General features: G+C 35.7%; 1 non-coding gene across 1 annotated transcript; it reads right to left on the bottom strand.

Moving 5' to 3' along the window:
• Window positions 1-6,077: 6,077 nt before the first annotated feature.
• LOC111556466 lies at window positions 6,078-6,182 on the bottom strand. Its single transcript, XR_002735938.1, has one exon. It is a non-coding gene; the product is annotated as a small nucleolar RNA U13 (small nucleolar RNA).
• Between the last annotated feature and the right edge of the window lie 944 nt (window positions 6,183-7,126).

A 7,126-nucleotide genomic window follows, 5' to 3' on the forward strand; every position in this document is an offset into this window, starting at 1 on the left:
AGTAGAATCATCATACCCCATTTAGGTTCTAGTTTGATGCTGCGGGGTGGAAAACGAAATCTCTACCAAAGATGGGAAGAATTTTCAATTTTTCACAATTTAGAGGTGAAATGCCGTTGGACCCAAGCTTTCCATATTCTTGAATATATCATTTCCCTTTCGCAGTTGAGCCATGTTGGACCTTGCCCATGCATGCTGTTATTCACCAGGGCTGAGATGACACGCCCAAAATAGAAATATCAGAACAAACTGTCACAAGGTCTCCATTGGTCTGAGAAAATGTGTTGGTAGCTGATCCACCCTAAAATAAACAGTAAAGGAAGTTCTTCAGGCTCATACGATCCAAACTACAATCCAAAACAATGAGTAGCAGTAGCTATGCAATCATAAGACAGTATAAATGATATGTTCCTGTCTTCTTTTAACTGATTTAAACTGATCTTTACTGATTTTTGTATGCAAAAACTTTTGTGCAAGAAGCATAGGAAAAGACGTTAAACCTCATGAGACATCAGGGAATACACGTTACAACCACAGTGAGATACCACATTACATCCACTAGGACAACTAGGAGAACTATAAAATTAAAAAAAAAAATAAACAGATAATAACAAATCTTAGCAAGGATGTGGAGAAATTGGAACCTTCCAACGCTTCCGGTGTGAATGTTAAATTGTGCAGTGACTTTGGAAAACCATCTGGCATTCTTCAAAATAATCAACTTAAAATTACCACAGAATTCATCAAATTCACTACTAGGTATCTATACCAAAGAGAGCTGAAAAGATATGTCCGTAAAAATGTTTATATGAACGTTCACTGAAGCATTATTTATAGTATCCAAGTATTCATCAATTGATCAATGACACATACAATGTCGTATACTCACACAATGTTATTTGGTAATAAAATAATGTTCTGATACAAACCACAATTTAGATGAACCTTGAAAACATCATGGTAAGTGAAACAAACCAGCCATGAGGCCCATACATTTTATTATTCCATTTATATGGAACATCCAGAAAGGAAAATCTGTAGTGACAAAATGAAGATGAATGGTTGCCCAAACCTAAGGCCAGGAGTTGGGTGCAAATGTGGAAATGACATTTTTTGGAGTAATTAAATTCTCTGAAATTGATTGTGGTAATGATTGCACCACTCCATGAATATACTAAAAATATTCATTTGTGTACTTTCATTGGTGTATTTTATAATATGTGAATTACATCTTAATAGAGGTATTTAACAACTTTTCTAGCTTTCTGATGTAAATTCTTCTGCTTAACACAAAATATTTCAGCTAAGGCTCAATACCTCAATAAAATACTAGACCCTTTCCTGGAGGAAACTCCATAAAGGGTAAAAGTGAACTGACATTGGAGCTTAAAGTTTGTGAAATATACACAGAAACACATGGTAGGCAACAAAAACAAGCTTATTTCAGGATAAATAATAGTAAATAGATTTTAACCTGTATCTAATATTAGAGATCACTAATTTCATCTTGTAGATAGGGATCTTATGATACTACAAATTAAATGACTTAGCGAAGATTACATAACTAGCTCTGATTAAAGTCAATTTTAAAAACTAATTCTTCTAAATATTTGACAAGTCCTTTCTCAACTGCATTAAAATGAATTGTCTATCAATTATGAAAAGAGAAGGATAAAATAAAAACTTTGATATATCTATCAATGCCCTTTAGTACATGTAGTGAAAGAATGTAGTTATGTCTTGTCTCCTGCACGTATTTAAGTATTTATCATCATCTTCCTTACGTACATTACATGTATTTGTCAGCTACCATTTCTTCAAACAAAAGCTAGAATTTGAAATATTAATTTAAATCAATATCCCTTCTAGAAACTGGCATTCTAATTGCAGCCAGTAAGGACTAATAGGAATTCTGTTCAGTGAAGATGTGAATACTGCTGATTATAATTGATAGTAAATGGCCACCTTGCAAAGACATCAGGTTGGTGAGTATAATCCTGTAGACAAAAGTGACACTTCGAGTATATTATTTTCTCCATTTCAAGGAACACCTTGATGTAGCTGTATGATCAATTGTAGGGGGGAGAAAGAGAGTTGAGTTCATATGCATCATGAATTTCTGAAATGATACATAGGCATCTATCACTGTGATTGTGTCTGTGGAGAAGGATCGGGTGGTTGATGCGACTTTCTGTTGTATACATCTTTTTACATGTGCATGTATTTAGATTTTCAAACAAAGTGAGTTAAATTAAGTTGTAGGTTGACTATTGATAAACCATGGCATAAAGATCTGCTAAGATCATCATGGCATTATAGGTTCATGTTCTCAGAGTGTGATCTCCTGAACAAATTGGATTTAGCACTTCTGGACTGCCTATTAAAATATAGAATCCATGAGAGAACTCCAGACATCTTATTTCGAATATCTAAGAATGTGGGATAAGAAATATGCATTTTTATCACATGTTTCCCGTTTGATCCTTTTGCATGCTGAACATTAACAGCTACCTCACTGGACTGTTTATTTTAGAAACCTGTAGTAAGTGATTATAAAAAAGGCATCTGGTCTAATGATACCGCGGTGTCTTGGTGACGAGTCCTCACCTAGTTAGTAGCAGGAGAAAGACTGACTTCAAATTAATGCCATGTGTTTTTCAGACAGTGCAACATGTTTTGTCCTTAAATCTTCAAAATTGAAAGTAATTGTATAACTTCATATTTGGTTCTCTGATACTTTTCCACTAGCTCTGAGTTTACATTGGAAGTTTGATGCTAACTGTGCGGTTATTCTGACTTTGATAGTGCAAGCCAGCCCAAATAATTTTAGAATTTTTGAATGTGGTAAGGCATAAACTTCAAATATATTTTTAAATGCAACAGTGTTGCACAGCTCACTTTTATGCGTGTTATTCCTACTTGAATATGTATTTAAAGTGTACATAGAACATACGTTGAACTTTAAAATCTTGTTTGTTTCTCTACCGTCATATTTACTGTATGTTTTTTTCTCTATCGTTATATATACTGTATATATCTATCGATATACTGTATATCGTTATATATATATATATAAAGTCCTTTATTTTTCATGTAATATTAAGCAATTTAAGCTCACTAAACAACTAAATAATTTGTTGGTTCACGTACTATTACATATAGAGGTTTCTTCAATTAAGCCTTTAACCAGTGGTTCAGAAAAACTACATAAGACCTAGTTCATATTGCTCTGGCAATTGGTTTTATCTTCAGACTGGCTTCCCTTTTGGTGGAAAATTCACTACTAACAGATCCTCGTTTGTTTGCTTTTATACCATGCAAGAAAGAAGAAATATCATAAATTTGCTAACAAAAGCTTGGAGAAGCACTCTGATTGGATTAGTTTAGATAATATTTTGAGTAAATATACAACCCACATGGTCAACAGGTAGAATAAATAGTGATTAAACTTAGCAAACTACACACCTCAGGCTGCTGTGTTTTGATGGTAGAATGCTTGTCAGCATTCCAGACTCAGATGAACCCCTAAGAGAAGCTAGGGAATCAGAAGGGGGAAAAGGAAGACACTGCTAGAAAGGCAGACTAAAAGACCCAAAAATAATTTAATTCTGTAAAAAAACTATTAAATGCAATGATGTTCCTAAATTTCATTTATTGTGCAAAAGGTCAAGTTTTGTTTGTTTATTTTTTTAGTTACTTACTTACTTACTATTTATAATACAGATGTTCATTATCTCAAGGAAAATTTAAACATTTTTTTTTAATGTTTGTTTATTTTTGAGCCACAGAGAGACAGAGTGCAAGCCGGGCAAGGGCAGAGAGAGAGGGAGACACAGAATCTGAAGCAGGCTCCAGGCTCTGAGCTGTCAGCACAGAGCCTGACGTGGGGCTCAAACCCACAAGTTGTGAGATCATGACCTGAGCTGAAGTCAGATGTTTAACCAACTGAGCCACCTAGGTGCCCCTCTCAGGGAAAATTTTTACAAAATATGGCAACAAATACCAAATACTCAAGTGCTTTTAATCTATTATTTTAATATCTCCAAAGACCTCACACTGAGATCTCAAAAATATACAAACATACTTAATATCAAGGTAAATTCTACTTTTAGCATGCTTTGGGGAGGACAAAGTTTTCCACTCTTCAAGATTCTTGTAGCTGTTCTAAGAATTAAATCGACAGGAGACAGATTAACAGGAGAAAAGAACCAAAGTCTCATGACACGTGTCTGGAGTCCAAACAATACAACTGAGACCTGAAGAAATGACCAAGGCATCCAGCTTTTATACATTTTAGACAGAGACCTAAATCTGTGAAGATGTACCAGGACGAGGAAACTTTTTGTTTGGGAGCTTCAAATAGTAAGAATCCTAAACCGAAGTTGAGCTGCAGTAGTAAATTAGTAAGAGTAACATGGTTTGTTTAGTTTATAATCTTCTCAGCTCTAAATTCCTATCTCTGGTGTTAATGATACCTCTTTACCTTCCTGTACAGAAAAGGTACCTTTCACCTGGGGGATTTATTCCTGCTCTCTGGAGGCAAAGGAAGGTCAGAGTGTCCTTTTTGCACTGACCGTTTCTTAGACAACTTTAATTCGAAATGATCAATATGCCATTGTGATACATTTTGGGACAGCCTGCCCTGGACTGCTACAGTAACCAGTATAGCAATGGAGCATATTGGTTTAAAACATCTGTGACCTCAGGTGTTTGTTACAGTGTTCCTGAATAAAGCTCTTTTATTTGTGAATATTTTGTAATATTCTTACTTCTATGTACTTACTTATTGAGGCCTAATCAATAACAAGAAACGTACTAATGATAATATTGACAGGAATGAAGTCATGGGAGAGAGGTGATCGAATGCTTCAGAACCCCAAAATGAAGTGAGTGCACTGATAAATTAAAAGACACCGATAAAATTATCGCCTTCAACTATCATACCGTTTTCATGTTGAGTCAAATTCACGAAGAATGAAGAATGTTGGTCACATATATTTTGATATTTGTGAAATATTATATAATTTTATCTGTATGTATACGTTTATAAATTTACTATCATATATGTATATAGAGAAGTAATTAAAGCAATGAACCCAGAATGATGGAGAGTGTGAAATAGAGGAAATTAGTTTCTAAAACATTTTGGAGGTTTGTTAAATAGATGAAAGTAACTGTCCCCATTACAAACTTGGAAAAATCTAGAAATGACTAACAAATAGAAAGCAAAAATGGGGCAACGATGCTATTATCAGAATAACTCATAACAGCGTGGTCCCTACACCAACAGCATCTGAATCAATTTAGGGATTTGTTAGAAATGCAAATTCTTAAGTCCTGCCCATAGAAAAATGAACTCCAATGTTGAATCGCAGCCATCTTTTAAAAAGCTCTTCACGTGATTCTGACTCACACTAAGTTTGTGAATTTCCAAATTCTCAAGTTTTTTTTAAGTAGAATGTTTAAAGTTTATTTTTAAAATGTATTGGGCATTGGTAGAGGCAATGGGGAGTTTTTATCTATGTTTTAGGATTTTTATAAATAAAACAGCATGTGATTATGATGCAGGAATAAGCAATTGAATTGTGGGTAGACTTTTCTTTTCTTTTCTTTTCTTTTCTTTTCTTTTCTTTTCTTTTCTTTTTTTTCTTTTTAAGTAGGCTTCACTCCCAGCACAGAACCCAACCCAGGGCTTGAACCCACAATACTGAGATCAAGACTTGAGCTGAGATCAAAAGTCAGATGCTCCACTGACTGAGTCAGTAAGCACTCCAATGGGTAAACCTTCCTGTAAGTTTGATTTCTGTAGACTTTTCTGTACTTTTTTTAATATATATATTTTTTACCGTTTATTTATTTTTGAGACAGAGAGAGACAGAGCATGAACAAGGGAGGGTCAGAGAGAGGGAGACACAGAATCTGAAACAGGCTCCAGGCTCTGAGCTGTCAGCACAGAGCCGGACGCGGGGCTGGAACTCACGGACCGTGAGATCACGACCTGAGCCAAAGCTGGACGCTCAACCGACTGAGCCACCCAGGCGCCCCAACTTTTCTGTACTTGTGATTTTTTTTTTTCACATCAGATGGGTAATGTGCTGACATCGTAACAAGATTTGAGCGAAGCACATGGGACACAAAAGCATGAACACCCCAGTCGTCATGCTTATGAACAACAAGGGGGTCTGTACGTTTGATTTTAAAATGCTTTCATGTTTTGAAACTGTTTGGTATTTACGGTGATATAACTGTGCTGAACTATATGTACAACAGCTTCTTTAAAGCATATGATAATGTATTAAGCGCAGTATTGATATTATCATTGTGTAGCTTAGGAGGCTGTGGCTCAGAGAAGTACTGACCTCTTACACAGGTGAGCAGAGCTGCTACTTTGGGTCATGCCACACTGGGACTCATGAAGTCTTATACTCATGGATGCCTTCTTCAAAAAAAGTTCCCTTCGGGCACAGGTTTATACCAGTGGTGTCATCTGAGGACGGAGTCCTGAGCCCAGCCTGGTCCCCAGATAGGACCCAGTCTCTACCTCCTTCCTTTGGGCACTTTCCTAACTCATCTGATGCTGTAAGAGGCCTTGACACTCACATGTATAGTGATGTGCCACAGCCTAGTAATTTTTGTCCCTGATTTCAGGAGAGTAGCCTGGCAAGGTAAAGACTCCCAATGACCCCTATGCCATTTCTTTCATTAAGTAGTGCACAGCTAGCATCAGAAAGTAGCAGCCTGCTAATTTAGGGGCACCAAAATTATTGATATAGATAGGATTTCTACAAAAAAATGTTTACCTATGCTTCACACATGCTAAGCACACCCTAAGCACAGATAGTTCATGTGATGCTTAAGGTCCCACACCTGGGAAGAAGTACATCCAGGGCTCCAAACATAGTTTAATTCCTTTCTCTTCAATACTATTTTATATCCATTTATAAATGTTTGTCTCTTTGAGCATGTGAGTTTTGGAAGACACTAAACCTTAGCGTAGTTATAAAAATGAATGATACATACACAACATAGAACTTAATGAAGCAATTTAGTGGATAAATACATACTTTTATACAGATTGAAGATCAATGGCACATTCATTGAATATATTTATTTTAGACTTGTATAT

The sequence above is a fragment of the Felis catus genome, chromosome C2 (assembly GCF_018350175.1).
Source record: "Felis catus isolate Fca126 chromosome C2, F.catus_Fca126_mat1.0, whole genome shotgun sequence".
Classification (NCBI taxonomy): Eukaryota; Metazoa; Chordata; class Mammalia; order Carnivora; family Felidae; genus Felis; species Felis catus.